Here is a 21476-nt window from a genome sequence, read left to right as displayed (position 1 = left end):
TCATCAGATGCAAGGATCGACAACAGACTCGCCAAGGCAAATAGCGCCTTTGGAAAACTACACAAAAGAGTCTGGAAAAACAACCAACTGAAAAACCTCACAAAGATAAGCGTATACAGAGCCGTTGTCATAACCACACTCCTGTTCGGCTCCGAATCATGGGTCCTCTACCGGCATCACCTACGGCTCCTAGAACGCTTCCACCAGCGTTGTCTCCGCTCCATCCTGAACATTCATTGGAGCGACTTCATCACCAACATCGAAGTACTCGAGATGGCAGAGGCCGACAGCATCGAATCCACGCTGCTGAAGATCCAACTGCGTTGGGTAGGTCACGTCTCCAGAATGGAGGACCATCGCCTTCCCAAGATCGTGTTATATGGCAAGCTCTCCACTGGTCACCGAGACAGAGGTGCACCAAAGAAGAGGTACAAGGACTGCCTAAAGAAATCTCTTGGTGCCTGCCACATTGACCACCGCCAGAGGGCTGATATCGCCTCAAACCGTGCATCTTGGCGCCTCACAGTTCGGTGGGCAGCAACATCCTTTGAAGAAGACCGCAGAGCCCATCTCACTGACAAAAGGCAAAGGAGGAAAAACCCAACACTCAACCCCAACCAACCAATTTTCCCTTGCAACCGCTGCAATCGTGTCTGCCTGTCCCGCATCGGACTTGTCAGCCACAAACGAGCCTGCAGCTAACGTGGACATTACACCTCCATTAATCTTCGTCGGCGAAGTCAAGCCAAAGAAAGAAGAATATTATTAATTATATCAGTAAAGCTTTATCTGTGATCTTAAGGGGGGGGCGGGGGGACGAGGTGATAATTAAAAATAGTTATTGTTTGTTTTTGGGTGGCTCTTTGGAGGGAGAGGAACCTGCAGATGCAGCAATGGTTAAATCTTTTCAAAGAATGCTTTAAGATTCATATATTCATGCAAGTGAATTTTATTCAGTGTATGGGCAGTGTAGCATTTTTGTCTTTGAAACTTTATTTTTAATGCAGGTGTATTAGTTAGGCATTGTCAGGGTTTAATACTTTTAATTCCCTAGAGGCTGGTGGAGAAGCTGTTCTCGCTGGGACTCAACACCCCTCTCTGTTACTGAATCCTGGACTTCCCAATGGAAAGACCACAGTCTCTTCGTGTTAGTAGCAGAGCATCGAGCACTGTCCTGCTGAGCACCATGGGGCTGTGTGCTCAGCCTGCTCCTGTACATGCTCCTGTACATGATCCATGACTGTATCACCAGATCCAGCTCCAACAGTGCCATTAAGGTTGCAGATGACACAAGTATTTGGATGGACAAGTATATCGTTTCAGAACATGCACTGAATAAAAAGCACGGAACTGGAATGGGAGTGCCATTCCAGTCCCATCTTTTTTTCACCTGGACCCCTAGTAATTTTCCTGAAACACCTGCAATGTTTAAGCATGCAATTTTCAAAGCTGAATCCAGCAGGCAGTCATTAATCAGCATCTGACGACCACGATGTCTGGCTACTGGAGCGATTCTGAGATCCACAAGCACCCCACCAACCATCCAGAGAACTAAATAAACCACCACATAATGGGCACGGTGAAGGATGGACCAGTATAAGATCATGTAGTATTAAGATTGAGAGAAAATGGGTTTAATTGTGACAGGTTCCAAGTGATTATCCAGCTTAAAAGCCTGCATAAGAAATACCACCAGGTAGACCACATGGTAGGGGCTGATTGGATTGACCCTATTTTTATGTTTGTTATACCATCTGGGGCACTAGCCATTCAGCACACCCAGTAGCACAAAGAAGCAACATTGAAGACCCATCATCCCCTGATGTGGTTCCTGATCCTTCTACATCCTCAAGCAGCATTCCTGATGCTGTTAGCCAGAGTGGCATGGAAACTGATGCAAGCAATACAGATCCTGTGCCTCGAGAGCAACCAGGTAAAAACCTATTTCTTCTTGTGATCAACAAATTTTATCATGTGTTATATAAGTGCGTCTGCCCATAAAGAGCTGTCTTTCTAATGTAGCTTGTGTTCCATTGCTTTCCAAGGTGCTAACCACCTAAGAAGAGACCAAGTCCTACGAAGCCACAGGCAGTGTCCCAGGAAAAGAGGGAGATGCTGCACTCACTGGTCCATGAGAATGTTGAGAATGTAATTACCAGGTGGTCTCAAGGGCCCATGAGGAAAGAATGAAGACAGAGGCACAGGAGGCGGAGATGTCCACGCATGAGGTGGACAGATATACCAGGGCAGAAGTGATGGCAGGGTTTGGGCAAATATTTCCAGCAGGAAATGCAAAACCAGAGCTCAATCATGAATGATATGATGACTCTAATTTCATTCTCTGCTCAACTGCAGCAACCTCCTGTGCCACTGCCACAAACTCCCATCTGGAGATAGATACCACACTCATCATCCCCATAGCTAGTATTTCTATCAAACACTGCAGTGTGGTGAACTCAGAGGCAAATAGTCTTTGTAATCTCCTTCTTCCCCATTCCTCCCCCACTTGATGCAGTAATTAGACTTTTTAAAATGGTCATCGATGAATGGTTTTAATGAACAGTTGTAAATAGTTAAATGCAGTTGAGTTAAGATTCGTTATTTGCACAGTTGTAAAAAGTTAACTGCAGTTGAAGTGTTTTTATTTCAATTTAGATTTTTCCTGTTCTCTACTATTCTTTTCAAGTGTACCAGATATATCTACTAAATGCAGTCATATATTAGTTTAATTTCTTACAGAAGGACAAGTGTACTAGATGGAAGTATTCCAACTATTCTTTTACAAGTGTACCAGATAAAGCTACTAAAAACAGTCATTCACTGGTTTAATTTCTTACAGAACGGACATAATTTTCTCATGGTTCGCTGTGAAACTGTGTGCTTGCACACTCTGATAGGCAACCCGCTCAGGCTCCTTAGGGAGATCAGGTAGATAATTGTTCCACTCAGGCAAGAAGTGTTCCTTGTTGAACTCACATATATTGTGTAGAACACAACATGCAATAACTACATCTGATATAAAAGTGGCATTAATATCAAGTTGCTTGACCAGGCAACTCCAAATACATTTTCCACTACAATCTTTACAGAGTTCAAATGGTTGTCGTAGCTATGCTGCTGTTCATTGAGTGTATTGTTGTTAGTGTGAGATAATGTATAGGAGACACTTAGATATCCTTAGAATATTAGAATCCTTCGAAATTTTTTAGTGTTTATGTTCATTGTCTAAGAAGAGGTGAAAGGTTAGAAGCTGTATAGTGTTCTGGGGCCACTCACTGACTGGTACTAATTGAAACAATCTTGTGGTGCTTAAGGAGGGAGTCAATGCTGAAAGTGTAAGAATGTGTGAAGAGATATGGGAAGATAAGGGGTCCTGATGCTTTCGGAGTCTGAACACTTTGTTCTAAACAGTCTGTTTCTCAACTACAGTTGAAGAAGAGAGGAAAGGGGAAGGGAGTTTCTGATTCTCCTACAGGTAATGCTTTTCTTTTAGATCATGTGAGTTTGAGACTGATGTAACCTTTTTTCTAACTTGCTTGAATGTATAAAGCAAGTTGATCCAAACCTTTGTTGAGCGGAGACCCTACGAGACTGCTTCAAGTGTGACAGCAGTAGAGGATTCTTCCAGGTAGCTACCTAATAAAGAGTTAACCTTAGATTTCTGTGTGCTGTGTCTATTTTATCTGGGAATGAAAAAAACTGCAACCACAAGTGAACCCCTTCATCAGACACTTCCTGAGTGGGTAAGCTGGGTCTCTGATTAAATGCACATGGATCTCTACTCCATTAATAATTTTTGATTTCTGTAGGCATAACAATGTACATGTATAAATAGCTTATGCACCCTCAGAGAATAACACACAAATAACTTTACAGTGGGGTACATTAACTTATTTTATGTGGGAAGAGGTACCCTCCTTCTTCCTCAACCTTTCTGTAGATGGGCGAGTTGAATAGAACTTGAGCATCATGGATGCACCCAAGCCAACCTACTTACACATCTATGAAGCTAGAACAAGAAGTCGAATCACTTCAATTTATAAAATGCGAACTTAGGGCATGATTCTTACCAGTAGTTGTGGTCTACAACCGCCTGCACAACAATCGAGTGCCATCCTTTCCTATTGTAGTAGGCTAGGGGGGTCTTCATGGGTGGCTCTAATGGGAATATGTGTACCATCAATGGCACCAGCACTCCTTGGATATGCAAATGCATCCATTGTCTCCTGCATTTGTGCATCACTTGGCAGGTCAACAAAACATTTAAATAAGGCCCTCTTTAATGTTCCAGTTACTTGGCATACCAACACACAGACAGTGATCACACCTACACCAGAAATACAACTTATGGATCAATATTCACACGGGGTAGCATACCACCACAAAGCAACGCGAGTCTAAGCTAAGGTTCCAGAGGTGGTCACCAGTTTGTTGTCTTCTGCCTCAAATGTGGCTCAATGGGTCCCAATACAAAGTCAGAAGTTTCCTGAGACATACGGAAATTAGTCCTCCACTCATCATCATCAAAATTGTTTAGGACATTAAACTAAACACGGGCCTGTGTGCTATCTCTCTCTCTCTCTCTCTCTCTCTCTCTCTCTCTCTCTCTCTCTCTCTCTCTCTCTCTCTCTCTCTCTCAACATCTCCATCAGCAGTGTCTAAGGTCCACTTGCATTTCTGCTTCAAACTGTTCCCTGCTTCTCTTAAAATCCTCCTACAATATATAATGTATCACATCAATTTGCTGCTCACATGGATTCTGCGCATCATGAAGTCAGGCATGATGTGCAGGAAATTAGCTTGCACTTGAAGAGTGTTATACATGTCTACTGCAAGCATCATCATAACCATCTCCAGATCTACAGCCATTTTGTTCTGGTTGGAAAGATGTCAATCGCATATGTTAAACATCACAGTCGACATCAACACAGTGGTACTGCATGTCACACGTATGTTATATGTCACAGTCAACGCAGTGACGTTGCACGTCCTGTCTCTAGATACTGCAATGCCAGTATGCTGTATAAAGATCTGGACTCACTGCAATTCTCCAATTGTCACAATTGCTCCATGGCAGATGCAGTATCACTGGCTCTCCACTCAGCTCTTGATCACCTTAAAAACAGCTCTTCATTGGCTACAGCTGGGCCTTCAATAATATTATTCCCTCAGTGCTGGTCAAGAAGCTACAAACTCTAGACCTCTGTACCCCACTCTGCAAATGGATCCTTCACTTTCTCATTTAAGACCACAGTCAATGCAGATTGGAAACAACGTCTCCTCCTCACTGATCATGATGCGTCCTTAGCCCACTGCTCTATTCATTATACACCCACAACTGTATGGCCAGACATAATTCCAGTGCCATCTACAAGTTTGCTGATGACACTACAGTTGTTGAAAGAATCACAAACGGCAATGATGATAGATCAGCTCGAAGACTCAGGATTTATTGTCATGAACAAGTCATGAAATTCGGTGTTTTGCGGCATCTTATGTCATTACTGTAAAAACAAAAACAATAATCGTGTATGAAAAGTAAGTCAGTTCATTGATTATTCAGGAATCTGATGGCAGCAAGGAAAAAGCTATCTTCATGCTGCTAAGTGCTCATTTTTAGACTCCTGTCCTTTTTCTCCAATGGTAGGGTGAAAAGGGCATAGCCTGGGTGGTGGTGGTGGTCTTTGAGGATAGAGGTTTTTTTAAGATGCTGTCTCATGAAGATGTCCTCGATGGAGTGAAGTCTGGTGCCTAGGATGTCACAGGTCAAGTTAATAACCCTCCAAAGTTTATTCTTGATTGAGAGTTATACCAAACGGTAATGCAACCAGCCAGAATGCTCTCCATTATACACCTGTAGAAGCTTACGAGAGTTCTTCGGTGGCATACTGAATCTCCTCAGACACATTACAAAGTCTATGCGCGGCGAGCCTTCTTGTTGATTGCATCAACATGAAGGCTCCAGGATACATCCTTCGTGATGTTTACACCCAAGAATTTGAAGTTCTTGACCCTCTACTACTGAGTGCGAAAGCTGTGTAAAAATAAAAGGGACGGATTAGAGGTAGTCAGCATTTCTTTTTGCCCGTCTAAATTCAAGAGAATATGGATACTTTCTACTTAATCTCTTTTTATTGGATAATAACTAAACTTTCAAAGAAACAATCTTTTGGACTTTCCTTGTAGTCCTTCAGTTGCTGATGCATCTGTTGTTGGTGAGGGAATATGGACTTAAGACTATATTTTACCTGGACCATAATTATATTGCCTTTTGCAATGAAGGCCACCACTTGTCCCACCTGCCTACGTTTGATCCACATTTCTCTAAACATATCCAATCTAGTAATTTGTATGGAAGAATAACCGAGCGTAGCCAAACTTTGGTCAGTAGCTACATTCATCATCAACATGAAACAGAGGGCTTGTGACATTTCTTTGTCCTATATTAAAGATGACCAGTATTCCCAGCAGCAGTTAAGATTTTGCATACAGCCTTTATTTATCTTAATTTGCTAAGTTCAACAGTTTAGTGATTGTGTGGCTGGGTTAGGGGATGGGTGGTTTTGGATAGAGAAAGTGGTTAGAGATTGATTGGAGAAAAAAATGGGTTCATTAAAATCTTGCCAGATTGTCCAAAGCTTTAAATACTGAGTGATGAATGGCACTGTACTTGGACACAGCAATAGCTTTGGGGTGTTAGCTAAGATAGTTAAGTGAGGTAAAAAAAATCATCAGTTTTATAGATAACTGAAGCCTGGCATGTTTTACCATGGAGTCAATCGCTTTTGCTTTTTAACATAAATGTGCATTCCAGGTGTTTTCCAATTACAGCGCACACATGATTCTGAATGAAATTGAGAAAAGTGCACAAAGGCACAGACTTAAGAAAACTTTTGAAGATGACAAAATATGTCATGAGATTTAATTGGGGCCTGGAAATTAGTTGAGTGGCATTGAAGAAAGAAGTGTAACAAGTTGGGACTGGTTTGTCAGGCCAGAGTGCAGAAAGAAATATCAGGTTGAGATGACTTTGGGTTATGAAAGAGCTAAGTCTCAAATTAATTTCTTATTTACTTATCATCCTTTATCTGGAATGTTTCTGTTCTTACTCAAAATTTTAAACAGAACAATAAATGAATGACAAAAATTCCAAAGTGCTATTATTGCCAAATTAATATATTGAGGAAAATACACCAAAGCACTTAATAAGCACAAATTTGTAGATTTGAGATGGCTATGACTTTTTTTTTGTGTATTTACCATTAAGATAAAATAGTTGCAAATCAGTAATGCAGCAGATATTGGAAAGATGAAATAAAAAAGAAAACGGTGAAATATCTTTCAGACTGAGCTGTAGCTGTGGAAAGAAAAAACAATGTTAACATTCTAAGTTGAAGTCTTTCTACAAAGGTTTGTTTTAAATTGCAGAGAGTGCAGGGGAGAGATAGATTATTCAATGGGAATATAGCTATATTATTATTATTACATAATAATTCATTTCCTGAGAATTTTACTGAAGCTAATTTCTTCACAAATTAGAAATGTCCATTTTCTATAATAGCCCATGTTATTTATTGTTGTACATGCACTTCTTTCATTTCATCAAATAATCACCCATAATTAAACTACACTGCATTTAAACATTAGTGAACACAGAACGTTACAACACAGTCGAGGCTTTTTGGCCCACGATGTTGTGCTGATCTATATAAACCTACTCAAAAAATTATACCTTCCTTACCTCACAAACCCTATTTTTCTTTCATCCATGTTCCTATCTAAGTGTCTCTAAAATATCCCTCGTGTACGAGTCTCTACCACCACTCCTGACAATGCATTCCAGGCACCCACAACTCTTAAAAAAAAATATACCCTATTTCTTTCCTAAACTTTCCTTCCCTCACTTTGCATAAAAGTCCTCTGGTGTTTGTTACTCTCGTCCCAGGAAAAAGATGCTGGCTGTCGACCCTATCTTTGCCACCCTATCTTGTAGACGTCTATTAAGTCACCTCTCATCCTTCACTCCAAAGAGAAAGGTTCTAGCTCTAATAATCTTGCTGCACAAAACACATTCTCTAATTCAGACAATGTCCTGCTAACTCTCCTCAACACCCTCTCCATAGCTTCCACATCCTTCCTGTAATGAGGTGACCAGAAATGAATGCAAAATTCCAAGTGTGGCCTAACCAGAGTTTTATAGAGCTGCGATATTACATCTCGACTCTTGAACTTAATCCCCTGACTAATGAAGGGCAACATACCCCAAGCCAACTAAATTACCCTATCAACCGGTGTGGCATCCTTGACAGATATATGGATTTAAACCACAATATCCCCCTGTTCTTCCACACTGTTGAGAATCTTGCCATTAACCATGTGCTCTGCCTTCAAGTTTGACCTTCCATAATGCAGCATATGTTCATACTTATCCAGATTGAACTTTATTTGCCTCTTTTCAGCCCAAATCTGCGACCTCTCTCTATCCTATTGTAGCTTGCACAACATCTCCAACCTTAGTGTCAGCTGCAGACTTACTGACCCATCCCTCCACTTCTTCGTACAGGTCATTTATAAAAATCATGAAGAGCAGGACTCCCAGAACAGATCCCTGCGGAACTCCACTAATCACTGCCCTCCAGGTAGATACGTTTCATCCTCTACAATCATCTGATTTCTGCAGGTGCCAGTTCTGAACCCACACAGCCAAAGCTCCATGGGAGCAAAGCCTCTAAATTTTCTGAATGAGTCTGCCATGGGTGACTTGTTAAATGCCTTACTAAAATCGATATCAATTTCTTTTATCATTTCTTCATAAATCTCAATTAGGCTCTTAAGGCATGATCTGCCCCTCAGAAAACCATGACTATCCCTGAGAAGACTATGCTTCTCTAAATGCTCGTAAATCCTTTCCCTAAGAACTTTCTCCAATAGTTTGCCCACGACTGATGCAAGACTCTCTTGTCTCTAATTCCCAGGATTCTCCCTATTACCCTTTTTAAACTAGCGAACAACATTTTGCCATTCTGCTATATTCCATTATTTTCCTGCATCCAGGAAGGACGCAAAGATCATTGCCAGTGCCCCAGCAATCTCTTCCCTTGCTTCCTATGGGAACCTGGGGTATATCTTGTTTGGTCCTGGGGACTTGTCAATCCTAATGATTTTAAGAAGATCCAGTACTTCCTCTTTCCTTATCTCACATGCTCCAGCATGTACGCTTGTTCTATTCAGAACTTACCTCACCTTGACCAAGATCCCTCTCTCTAGTGAACACTGAAGCAAAGTATTCATTTATGACCTCCCCCACCAGGCATATGTTGCCTCCTTTATCCTGAAGTGGTCCTACCTTCACTTTTCATTCTTCTGCTCACATATGCATGGAATGCCTGGGTTTTTCCTAAATCTTACTTGCCTATGCTTTCTGTAGTCCCTTCTAGCTCTCAAGTCCTTTCTTGTTCCTTTCTGGCTACATTATAATTCTCATGAGCCTTTTCTCTCCTTTGCTTCCTAAATCTTGTGCATACTTCCTTCTTCCTCTTAACTAACTGCCTCACCTGCTTTGGCAACCATAGTTCCTACCATCTTTTCCCTGCCTCAGAGGGACAAACCTATCCAAAACACTGCGCAAGTGGTCCATCACAATCCTTCCGTAGCAGATGCATTATCACTCACTCCACTCAGCTCTGGGTCACCTCAAAAACAGTAACTCATATATATGGCTGTTCTTCAACGATTATAGCTCAGCCTTCAACACCATTATTCCCTTAGTGCTGGTCAAGAAACTCAAAATCCAAGGGCTCTGCATGCCTCTCTGCAACTGGATGCTTGACTTCCTCATTGGTAAACCACAACCAGTACGAATTGGAATCAATGTCTCCTCACTGATAATCAACACAAGTGCACCTCAAAGATGCGTGCTTAGCCCACTGCTTTACTCACTATGCACCCATCACTGTGTGGCCAGACATAATTCCAATGTTATCTACCGCTGACACCACGGTTGTTGGCAGAATCAAAAATGGCAATGAGGAAACATACTGGAGGGAGATAGATCAGCTTGTTGAATGGTGTCACACCAACAACCTTGCACCCAACATTAGCAAAACCAAGGAGGTGATTGTGGACTTCGGGAGAACATGAACCAGTCTTCATCAAGGACTCAGTAGTGGAGAGAGTCAAGAACTTCAAATTCTTATTATAGTCTGGGCGAATTGTGAATGCTGGACTTTAAAAAAAATATATTATTGGGCAGCCCAGTCGAGATACATTGCCTCCCTCTTTGAGGCGGAAGGTGCATCCTGGCACAAATTGAACTGCACATGATATAAATGGAACACTAAATTGCTATCAGAAAAGAAAGGCTGCACTGTATTAAAACAGATAATCCTCATTTGGCACAAAATTAACCAATATGTAGGAACCAAAATGGGGCTGTCTCTAAAAACACCCCCAGCTCCAAATAGAATAATACCCTTGATGGTGGATAACAAGATCCTGGATGCCTGGCACCATAATTACGTCATGTGAATAGAGGACTGTTATAAGCAGGGGCTGCTAATGTCGTTTGAGCAGTTTAGGAATAAATATAATTTATCAAATAAGATGTTTCACTGCTACCTTCAGATAAGATCTTTTCTAAACAACAAATTATGACATACAGACCATGATTCGAAAGGCGAGCCCACAGAAGTTCATTTTGGGAATGTATTTCTTACTCTAAACGCAAGGCCCCAAACCTGGCCTTGACAAGTCGAGACAAAGGTGGGAGTTGGACTTAGGAATAATGATTGATGAACAGTGCTAGTCAGATTTGTGTTAGATCAGTATGACTGCAGTTATCAATGCATGGTACAGGCAGGTGCAATAGAATTTTCTGCTCCAGTTGTACCTGACGCCACAAAAATTGAAAGATTTGAACCTGAATTATCAGACTAATGTTTTAGATGTGCCATTGCAACGGTCTTTTGTGCATGCAACCTTGACATGTGCCAAGAGGAGATTTTTTGGGTGGGATTGGGCCAAGCCCTGGAAAAAAAATCACACCCAAAGAATTCCCATAGGAGCCAGAGCTCTTCCTGTTGGAAAACTTAATGGATGCAAGACTTACAATTTCAAATTCAATTTGTCATGATTGCATTGGCGGTGGCCAGGAAGTGCATAGTAGTTGCCAGGAAGTCCGACTCCTACTTGAGTATTGAACATTGGAACACAGAAATGCAGAGCTGTGCACGCCTGGACAAAATGACCTACAACCTAAGGAAACAATACAGTACTTTTTTGAAGGTCTGGCAGCCCTACTTGTACTACACAGGAGAGCAATTGTAGTGTTGGACCACCCTGCCCTATCCTCCTAATATGCCCCTCCATTGGTGAGGAGCTCCATCCTATTCTAACCAGGGAAAGCTGTGGGAAAAGTAGGCAGCCTTTGCACTGGCTGCCGTGAAGCGACAAGCCCATAGGTCCCCAAATATAAATTTCATAACTTTGTTGTGAGTTTTTTGGTTATTGTGTGTAAGTGTAATTAATTGTGTGTTGCGGGGGAGGAAAGGGGATGAAAAGAATCATTTAAACTCCATGAGAAGATTGTATGAATTAACAGATACGAAATGTAAATAACGTTGATATTGTTGTTAATGATATTAATGATATTGACAATTGTTGGAGTTTGAATGGAAAATTATAAATAAAATATTTTTTTAAAAACCTTCAAATTCCTGGGTGTCAACATCTCCGAGAATCTGTCCAAGAGTCTCGGTGTCAATACAACCATGAGGAAGGCTTGCCAGTGGCTGTACTTTGTGAGGTGTTTGAGGAGATTCAGTATGTCACCAAAGACTCTCGAAAATTTCTACAGGTGGACTGTGAAGAGCATTCTGAATGGTTGCATCACTGTCTGGTATGGAGATGCCAACACTCAGGACAAGAAAAAGCTCCAGAAGATTATTAACTCGGCTTATGACATCGCAGGCATCAGTCTTCACTCCATTAAGGCCATCTACAAGAGGCAATGTCTTAAGAAAGCGCCCTCTATCCTCATGGTTACCCACCACCAAGGCCACATCCTCTTCACTCTGCTACCATTGGGGACAAAGGTACAGGAGCCTGAAGATGAGCACTCAGTGGCACAAGAACAGCTTCTTCCCCGCTGCAATCAGATTCTGTCCTTATAGAATTTCTCAGCCCACCCAATGATCCAGAGTTCATCCAGCTCCATTATTATTACTGATTGAAAAATGTATATGGGACAAAAATTTGCAGAAAGTCAGATTTCCAGAAGTTAGAACATTCATAATCAGCTTGTTGAATGGTGTCACACCAACAACCTTGCACCCAACATTAGCAAAACCAAGGAGATGATTGTGGACTTCGGGAGAACATGAACCAGTCTTCATCAAGGACTCAGTAGTGGAGAGAGTCAAGAACTTCAAATTCTTATTATAGTCTGGGCGAATTGTGAATGCTGGACTTTAAAAAAAATATATTATTGGGCAGCCCAGTCGAGACACTACCTCACTTTGACTATTCGTGCACTATTTTAATTTATTTTTTGTAAGGTGGTTTATATAAATATTTCCACTGTGATGCTGCTGTAAAACAACGAATTTCATGACTTGTTCGTGAAAATAGATTCGGATTCTGATTCTAAACCTCTTCACATTTCTTCTGTGCTTTTCCCCGAGAACACCTTTTCCCAATTTATTTACACTCCTTGGTTCTTGCCAAATCCTATCATAATTAAACAGTTTACTACTTTGCTCTGATCCTTGACCCACACCTATGCTAAAGGTCAGGGAGTTGTGGTCTCTATCACCGAACTGCTCCCCTTCTGAGAGATCTGTCACCTGACAGGTTCATTACCCTGTACTAAATCCAGTATGGCCTCTTCTCTCGTCAGCTGGACCACATACTGTGTCAGGAATCCTTTTTGGACACACCTGACAAATTCTTCCCCATCTATCCCTCTTGCAGTAATGAGGTGCCAGTCAATATTAAGGAAGTTGAAGTCTCCCATAACAACAACCTGGTTATTTCTGCATCTTTTCAAAACCTGCCTACCCATCTGCTCCTCTGTGGCCCAAGGGCTATTTGTGAGCCTCTACAGTGATTGTTCCCTTCCTATTTCGGACTTCAACCCACACTGACTCAGTAGAAACTCCCTCCACGTTAAACATTGGAACCTGTCCTTACATCAACCAAATCTCTAATGACTATAACACAGTCGGTGTTGTGGTTAGCGCAATACCTTTACAGCACCAGCGATCAGGATTTTGGTTCCAATTCCGTGCTGTCCATAAGGAGTTTGTACCTTGTGCATGCATTTTCCCTGGGGGCTCTGGTTTCCTCCCATTGTACGAAATGTACCAGAGGTGTAGGTTAGTTGGGTGTAAATGGCACAGCATTGTGGGCCAAAATGGCTTGTTATCGTGCTGTATCTCTAAATTTAAAAAAATATATAATTCCATATACTGATCCATGCTCTTAAATTCTTCTCCCATTTTCACAATACTTCTTCCATTGAAATAAACACATTTCAAATCCTCCAATGGACTACATTTATGCTCCCTCCACTGCCTGTCCTTCCTCGCAAACTCACAACACATTGCATCAACCTTTCCACCATCTGTTTACTTCTCTGCTTTCACATTCTGCTCTCCTATCCTTATGCCAAACTAAACCATCCCAACAACTCTTCCAAAACCTGCCCACCAGGATACTGGTACCCCCCTATTTCAGGAATAACCTGTCCTTTAATAGAGATTCCAATGATCCAAAAATCTGAACCCCCTTCCTATTGCACCAACGCTTCAACCACGCATACCACTTTCTATTCCTACCCTCGCTGACATATGGCACAGGCAGAAATTCTGAGATTACAAAACTTTCCTGCTTTTTAGCTTCCTTAACTCCCTGTATTTCCTCTTAAAAGCCTCATCCCTTTTCCTATCTATTTATTGATACCAACATAGACCACAACATTTGGCTGCTCACCCTTGAACTTGAGTATGCAGTGTTCTTGATCTGAAACATCCCTGACCCTGGTGACATATCACTCAGGAGTCTTAATCTTGTTCGCAGAGCCTCCTGTTTGTCCCTCTAACTATTGAATCACCAATCACTTAAGCTGTCCTCTCCTCCCTTCCCTTCTGAGCCAAAGGACTAGTCACTGAGCCAGAGACCTTACCACTATGACATCCCTGGTAGATCATTCCTCCCAGCAGTATCCAAAACAGGATACTTGTTTTTGAGGGGAATGGCCACATGGGTGTCTGCACTTACTGCTTTATTCCCCTTCCCTCTTCTAACAGTCACTCAGCTACTTGCCTTTTGTGTGTGTCTGTCTCCTTATAGCTCTGTCCATCACCCTGTCAGCCAACCAATGATCCAGAGTTCACCCAGCTCCATTATTACTGATTGAAAAATGTATATGGGACAATTTGCATCGTCAGATTTCCAGAAGTCCGAACATTCATAACCAGTATCTCTAATTACATGAGACCATGGTTGCCATGGGTATAAATTGTAGATGTCATCTAATCATTGGAGTGATGGACAGATGGGAAGAGAATAAATTGGGGAAAAAAAACAATGAGAACATTTAAAGAGCTAGAATACTAACAAAGGAATGTGTAAAGATACAACATGTTGATCAATGGGACATGCCCACCAGTTTAGACTGCATTGGAGAGAGAAAATTGAGAGAGCACTGATACAACTGCAACAGAAATGGCCAGTTCTAATACAGACAAAGTATGTTATCTGAAATTGTAGAATTCAGCATCAAGTCTGGAAGGCTATGGTTTGTGACTTTGCCCTAAAGCTTAGAATATTCCCTTAATTGTTGAAGTATTTGTATTCTTCCACAGTTCACATGAACATGAAAAGACTCCAGTGCTGATATTCGTCCCTTAAGGACAATCCACAGCGACTTAATAATTTCCATGTTTGAACAAGAAACCAGACATTGTCTTGAGTTTATTAACAAAATTGAGAAAATTGTCAGTGGCTATCTCTTGAAACAACAAAGTAGTAACTCCTGGAACTGTGGCTGCTGAAATCAGAGGAGGAGCATTTGGGAGGATCAAGAACCTCATGGACATGCATTAGGAACACCGTGAATTCCTGGTTAAATTTTAAATTTATTTTAATTTATTTTTGTTTTAAATTTAGACATACAGCATGGTAACAGCCCCTTTTGGCTCATGAGCCCATGCCACCCAATGACACCTAATTGACCGAGAAGGATTAAAATTACCTATCATCTAACCCAGCTTTGGAAGGTGTGCAGTTCCAACAGTGATCCTATTAGTTGCCGCAAAAGTATGGCACATTGGTACAGATCATAGGGATGTTGCCTTGCCCGCACCAGTGACCGTGGCTCAGTCCTAACTTCTGGTGTTGTTTTTTCTGAGCTTGCACTTTCTATCACCACATATATTTCATCCAGGTGCATCACTGTCCTCCCACTTTCAAAACGTGAGATAATTGCTATAGCATGTGAATGTAGGTGGACGGTAGAACCTGGGTCATATAATGAGAACGTGGGGAAAATGAAAAGAATTAGTATTGGATTGTTGCAAATGCGTGCTCAATGGTTGGCACTGACTTGGTGAGCCGAAAGACCCCTTTCAGAGTTGCATGACTCTGTGTCTTTTTGAGAGCCCAGAAAACTGGAGTAGGTGATACTCCAAACAAAAGGAATTCAAAGAAGAACACCTGTTTAATCCAGTTTGTCTCTTGATTGCATTAAATACTCATCATGTCTAATCACAGAGCAGATGTATTCTCTCTCTCTCCCATTGTGCTTTACCTAAAGGCTCATTTGTAATCTTTAATTTTGCTTTATTCCTTTCTTACAAATGTTCACTTTTTAACTCTTGGCATTGCAGTTGATTTCTGCTTTCTCTGGATACTTCACCGCCTCTTAAACCTGGAACGAAATAATTGACAATGAGTCTTTTGAAGAACACCAAAAAATGAGGTTTCTTTCACTGGTTCTACATTCTGATGAAGAAAAGACCAACGTACAAACTATGTTAGTATTAATTAGTTTAGAAGATAACTCAGCCACCTCCAATGACAGTTACAGGTAAAATTTAAAAGTGTTAATGCAAGGAGTACATTCCTAATCTGCATTGCAATTGTTTGCTGTAGGTTTTCCAGAAGTAGGTAGGATATTATGCATGTCTCGTGTCAGTGATCATCAATTGTTAAAGTAGACTTATTTCTTTTTTTTAAATTGATTTCTAATACAGAACTTATTCAGTAAAATTATATGGATAATTATACAAAATTGATAAAACATTCAGTATAACAAAAACATAACATCTATAATTCGTATTCAAGGTATATATAAAAACAACTAATAACAAAAAAGAGAAAAGAATATAGTAAAAAGGAGAAAAACTCCAAACCCCTGCCTAACAGCATTGCCCAGATGCTATCTGTGATTAATATTAAAAGAAAAATGAAAGTTTAAAAAAAATGTGAAAAAATTGGAAAAGATACGAGTCAGACAATTTAATTACATTGAAATGAAATTATAAAGTTAGAAAGTGAGTCATGAATGGCCCCCATGACGTCTGAAATCTTATATCTGAATTATTAACTGAAAAACAAATCTTTTCCATATTCAAACAGGATATGATGTCACGCAACCATTGACCATGAGTAGGCAGGGCAGCATCCTTTTATTTAAGTAAAAATCACATGCCTCACCAAAAGAGAGGCAAAAGAGATAGCACGACTCTGAACCAAAGACAAAGAAGAAGCATTCCCTTCCATTGTATTGAAGAGGGCTGCCAAGGAATTCAGTAATAAAAAAAATTTTGACCAAGCCTAAACCGGGGCAAAAACCATGTTTAGTGGTTATACACCCAAATCACTATCAAACAAAAGAACTGCTGATTCATGAAGCCTGTCAGAAAGGTATACTGCAATATCAAGGCAAACAATTTACAATTGTTGAAGATTACTCTCCCGAAGTTGTAAACCAGCAGGCAGTCTACAGAGAAGTTATGTTGGAGCTGTTCAAGCATGGGTGCAAGCTTTCACTGCTGTTTCCAGCAAGACTTCACATCTCTCTTCCAAACAGGGGAAAGAAATGGTTTAGTTCAGTGGAGGAAGCTTGGGAGTATACTCATAACCTTCCCGCTTCAGTTACCGAATGACACATTTTTCTGTTGGATGGCTGTTTTGAACCGATGATTGAATTTTAACATGTTAAAAATCCAGTCATTTGTTTTTTTAAGGTTTTCACAGGGAAAACATTGTTATTGAGAATTGATTGAATTTGGAGTGGTTGAAGGAAAAGAATTTGACACACTTTGATTGTATATACAGTAAAGATTGTCTTACTAAAACCTAATCTCAATTGGAAGATAATAGGATTTGTTGAAATAATTTGTGTGCTATTGGCCTATTCGACACCCTTAGGGGGGTGGGACTGGAGAAGAACTGAGGTGAGTCAACGAGTGTTGTTCATTGCCATGGTACTTTATTATTGTTAAGGTTTTTTGGTTCCATCTTAAGAAGTCAAACTAGGCTTCTTTTGTGGGTGGCTTGGATTTAATTGCTGGTACCAGGTTTGTTAGCAAAATAGTGATGAAAGATGAGGACTGGAGGATAATTAGCTTTTATGGTGAAGCTTGTGACCTAACCATTCCTGTCATATAATTCAAGGGAACTGTCCACTGGTATCCACAAGTGTCCTGGCTTTGAACTCCCTGTATTCATATTTTCTGCCAAGGGCATACATTTGGTTGAATGTATACTTTAATTTATAAAGTAGCTACATCATCTACATAATAACCCCTTTCACATTGGCAAACCGCTAAACTGGCAGTTGAACAAACTGTTTTAAAATACCAGTAGGGCCGTTCACACTGGACCAATGTAAACCGGTTCTTTGTGCCCATTCACACTCACCAGCCGACATTGCAGAGTAAAGGGGCCTCTATCCTCCAGCAGTGAAGTTCTGCATATTCCCTGTCTCGTTCACTCTGGGCGAACCAGTATGCCAATTCAAAACAAATTGGCGATGATACTACCTCCCTAGGCAGTTCATCCCCAGGACGATTTGGCCCCTATGTGCTGGATCATGGGCTTTCACACTGGCATGCTAACCATTAAATTGGCAGTTATTTACTGGGTTAAAGTGCCAGCATGAAAGGGGCTTAAGTTTCACGCATTGATCTACATTTGAAATTCAGATATTTGGTGTAAAGTAGGTTAACTGGGTGTTGTGGTAAATCCATAAAAGGTAGTCATGGTAACATAAATAATAGGAGCAAATTATAAAGGCTTTAGACTGAACATTGTTTTGTTTCTTGTTTTTCCTCATTTAATGGCTCTGATAATATCGGAATATTCAATTTATTTATGCAAGAGCTGGGTACTTAAAATTTTGATATTACATCTATATTCAAGGTCATGTCTACATAGTTTTAGTTTCATTGACTATATAATCTTCAGTATACTGGACACCATTAACTGATTATTAGCAAGACCTGTTCATTCCAAATCAAAATATTGTTTTGCCATTTTCTTTGAAATACTGCAATGGTACTCATAATTATGTATTCATTGTTGCAAACTATTTTTATTGTGTTACTTGAAAGATTCCATCACAACTGTCTTAATAACTAAGAACAGACATCTTGTAATATAAGCCAATGATCCAGGATTCCCCAGACCAATATCATGGTTGTGCACAATTTGCAATGCATCAGCTTCGAGATTTCAGCCTTTTTTAAGACAGCATATTCTGAAAAACAGGCATGATTCTGGATTAAACAGAACTGATCTGATCAAGTTTTGCAATGGTTGTGAGTGAACAAACAGATTCGATGGGTCTCAAAAGCAGACTCTGAACACAGTCTGACAGTAAATGACTTTATACGCAGAAGATTCATGTGGATGAGGGACACATGACAATGAACAAGAGTATCATATTTTCACTCATATGTGCACATGCAAAAAATCATAAATTGTGCAAAAGTAGTTTTGTGCAACACGCAGGTGTAGAATTCCATATACTGATTGGCAAAAGCAATTTGCATTTAAATGGAACATGAGACAAAGCACTGCAATCTCCTGCAATTAACACCCAGTCAACTTCCCCCAGAGTGTCAATCGCCCATTATATAGATAATATCCTGCTGCAACACATTAACAAGCTTTGGAGAGGGAATCAGTTAAATATATCGAAAACAGGTTTCAGAGTTAAACAGGATTTTAATTCTAATGTCTCAAATCCAAGACAGTTGATATGTTAATCTCCTCCCTCAGGGATGGGTCTGAGCAATTACCATTGATAAGGAGCAGTGCCCTAGAGAATGGCCTGTTTATTGGAATACCAGGGCATTCAGTACCAAGAGATATTCCCAAAATCAAAATTTCCCATTCCCGCTATAAATTGTGCCCATTCTTTCATTGCTACTATTGCATTTTCATACTCACTATAATATTCCCATGCTCACTATAAATTGCCAGTGTGTCTTTCCCACAGCCACTATTAATTGTGTGCATTATTTCAATGCCGCTAATATATTCCCATGCTCACTAATATTTCCACCTCGCTATAAATTGCCGGTTCTACTTTCCCACACCTGCTATTAATTGTGTGTGTCTTTCAACATAAAAATTTTCTCGTATAGTGACACATGCATTTAATGCAGTGGAGGATAATCACCCCTTGACCTCATGTAGTCATGGCTCTATGTTACTCAGGACACTAACTAAGACACTCCCAACCCTTTACCAGTGCACAGCTTACCAAACAATTTCTCCATTGCCATTCCACGGAACCTGGCCTGGAGTGAAGCAGGGCAGTCCCACGGAGATGGCAAAGTGGAAGAGGAAAGTGCACATGGCACCCTTTATAGTAGTGAGGGCTGGGGAGTCTAACCCAGGTAATTGACAGGGAACCAATGGCTCAGTGCGAGCTAGGTCTAATTGATTACAAAGGCCAATGGCCCAAGACCAAGTACAAGGGTACTTAAAGGAGACAATGGTCAGGTGTGTACTGATGGGTGGAGTGGAGCCAAAGCTTGATTGGTAGGGGGTGTGTGTTCTGACCAGGTAATGGGCAGTGGTGTTATGTGACAGCCACAACCCTCCACAATACAGCCATTCAAACAGACATCAAGATTCATTCCAGAAGATGTACATCTTGTGCAACTATTTTAGATTTTTTCATAAATGTACACCATCTGAATTTCAAGCATCATGAGGCTCTCAAGGATCATTTCCTTCTTTATGACTATGTCTAATGTGGAAAAACTGAATAGCAGGTAATGCATATCCACCTCAGCAATTACCAGCACTTGAAGGTTCCCCTCAAAATTACTTGTGAATATAACACCTTTTCTTCATTTTTGCTTCTTCCTAATTCTGAAACTCCTTGCCCAACAACATTATGAGAATACCATCAATAGAGGGTTGCAACTTTTCAAGAAAGTGGTCCAAGGCATCCCTTGCAATTTCACCCATATGCAAAAACTTAATAACTAAGTGAAAAGCTGTTGTTTTATATCTAAAAGAGTCAAATGCAAAAGAAAAATATTCCTTAAAAAGAATGAATCAATTTAATTGTTGTAGAATATAATGATCATTATGAAATTATGCTTTCAGAAATTATTATTATTGCAATGCCTTTTCCAACCCTGATTTTTAATTTCCTGCAATTTTCATAGCACCTGTTGTGCATATAATGAAGTTATTTTGAAATATTCATTGACTCTAAAAGTAACTGAACTAATTGTAAAATGAATACATTCATATTTGTATTCTTTATCTTAAAGATTGAAGATGGCTGGGAGTTTTCTTTTTTAGAGCAAAACCTCCAGAAAATGGGATAGTTGAGAAAATGAACAGTTATGTGAATATTCTGGAGTAAAGCTAGCCAAACATTTGGTGGCTGAAGATACCTTTACATGAAATTAAGGACAGAAAAAGACATTGTAAAGTGTGGTTAAACAGGGAAGTATGCAGACGCTAAAATTGTAGTGCAATACTCAAAAGTACTGGAGAAACTCAGCAGGTCACCTAGTAGGCAGGCACAGAGACCATGCTACATGGATGGATGCTCCAATCCACGTGCCGTTTCATTGAAAGTGAGGGCAATAAGAGGTTATGTAGAAAGGATTTCCTTGAGATGAAGCTGTTTCCAGGCGAATTGCAGAGAGAATCTGAGAAAATGTTCACCTGACAATCCACAGGATTCATAGGGTGTGCGCAAGTGGAATGATTTGATTGGTGTGATTGGTCTACTTGGGCAAGCTCAGATAATAAGAGGGAGAAGAGGTTAGAGCAATTGAACGGTGACTTGTATTATTTTAGAGAGCACCCAGAAAAGTTTAAAGGAAAGTTATTCAGTGACTTACTAAGAATGAAATACCAACAGAGTAATAAGCTAGAAGGTGGCAGAGCAGTGATGAATAGGGAGGAGAAAGCACAATATTTGAGAAGGGAAGAGG

General features: G+C 40.4%; 1 protein-coding gene across 10 annotated transcripts in view; it reads left to right on the top strand.

Moving 5' to 3' along the window:
- ptprfa (protein tyrosine phosphatase receptor type Fa) overlaps positions 1–21476 on the top strand; it is a 411563-nt gene that overhangs the window by 155612 nt on the left and 234475 nt on the right. The window lies entirely within an intron of this gene.

Source organism: Narcine bancroftii, chromosome 5 (assembly GCF_036971445.1).
Source record: "Narcine bancroftii isolate sNarBan1 chromosome 5, sNarBan1.hap1, whole genome shotgun sequence".
Lineage (NCBI taxonomy): Eukaryota > Metazoa > Chordata > Chondrichthyes > Torpediniformes > Narcinidae > Narcine > Narcine bancroftii.
This window is presented reverse-complemented; position numbering and strand designations above follow the sequence as displayed.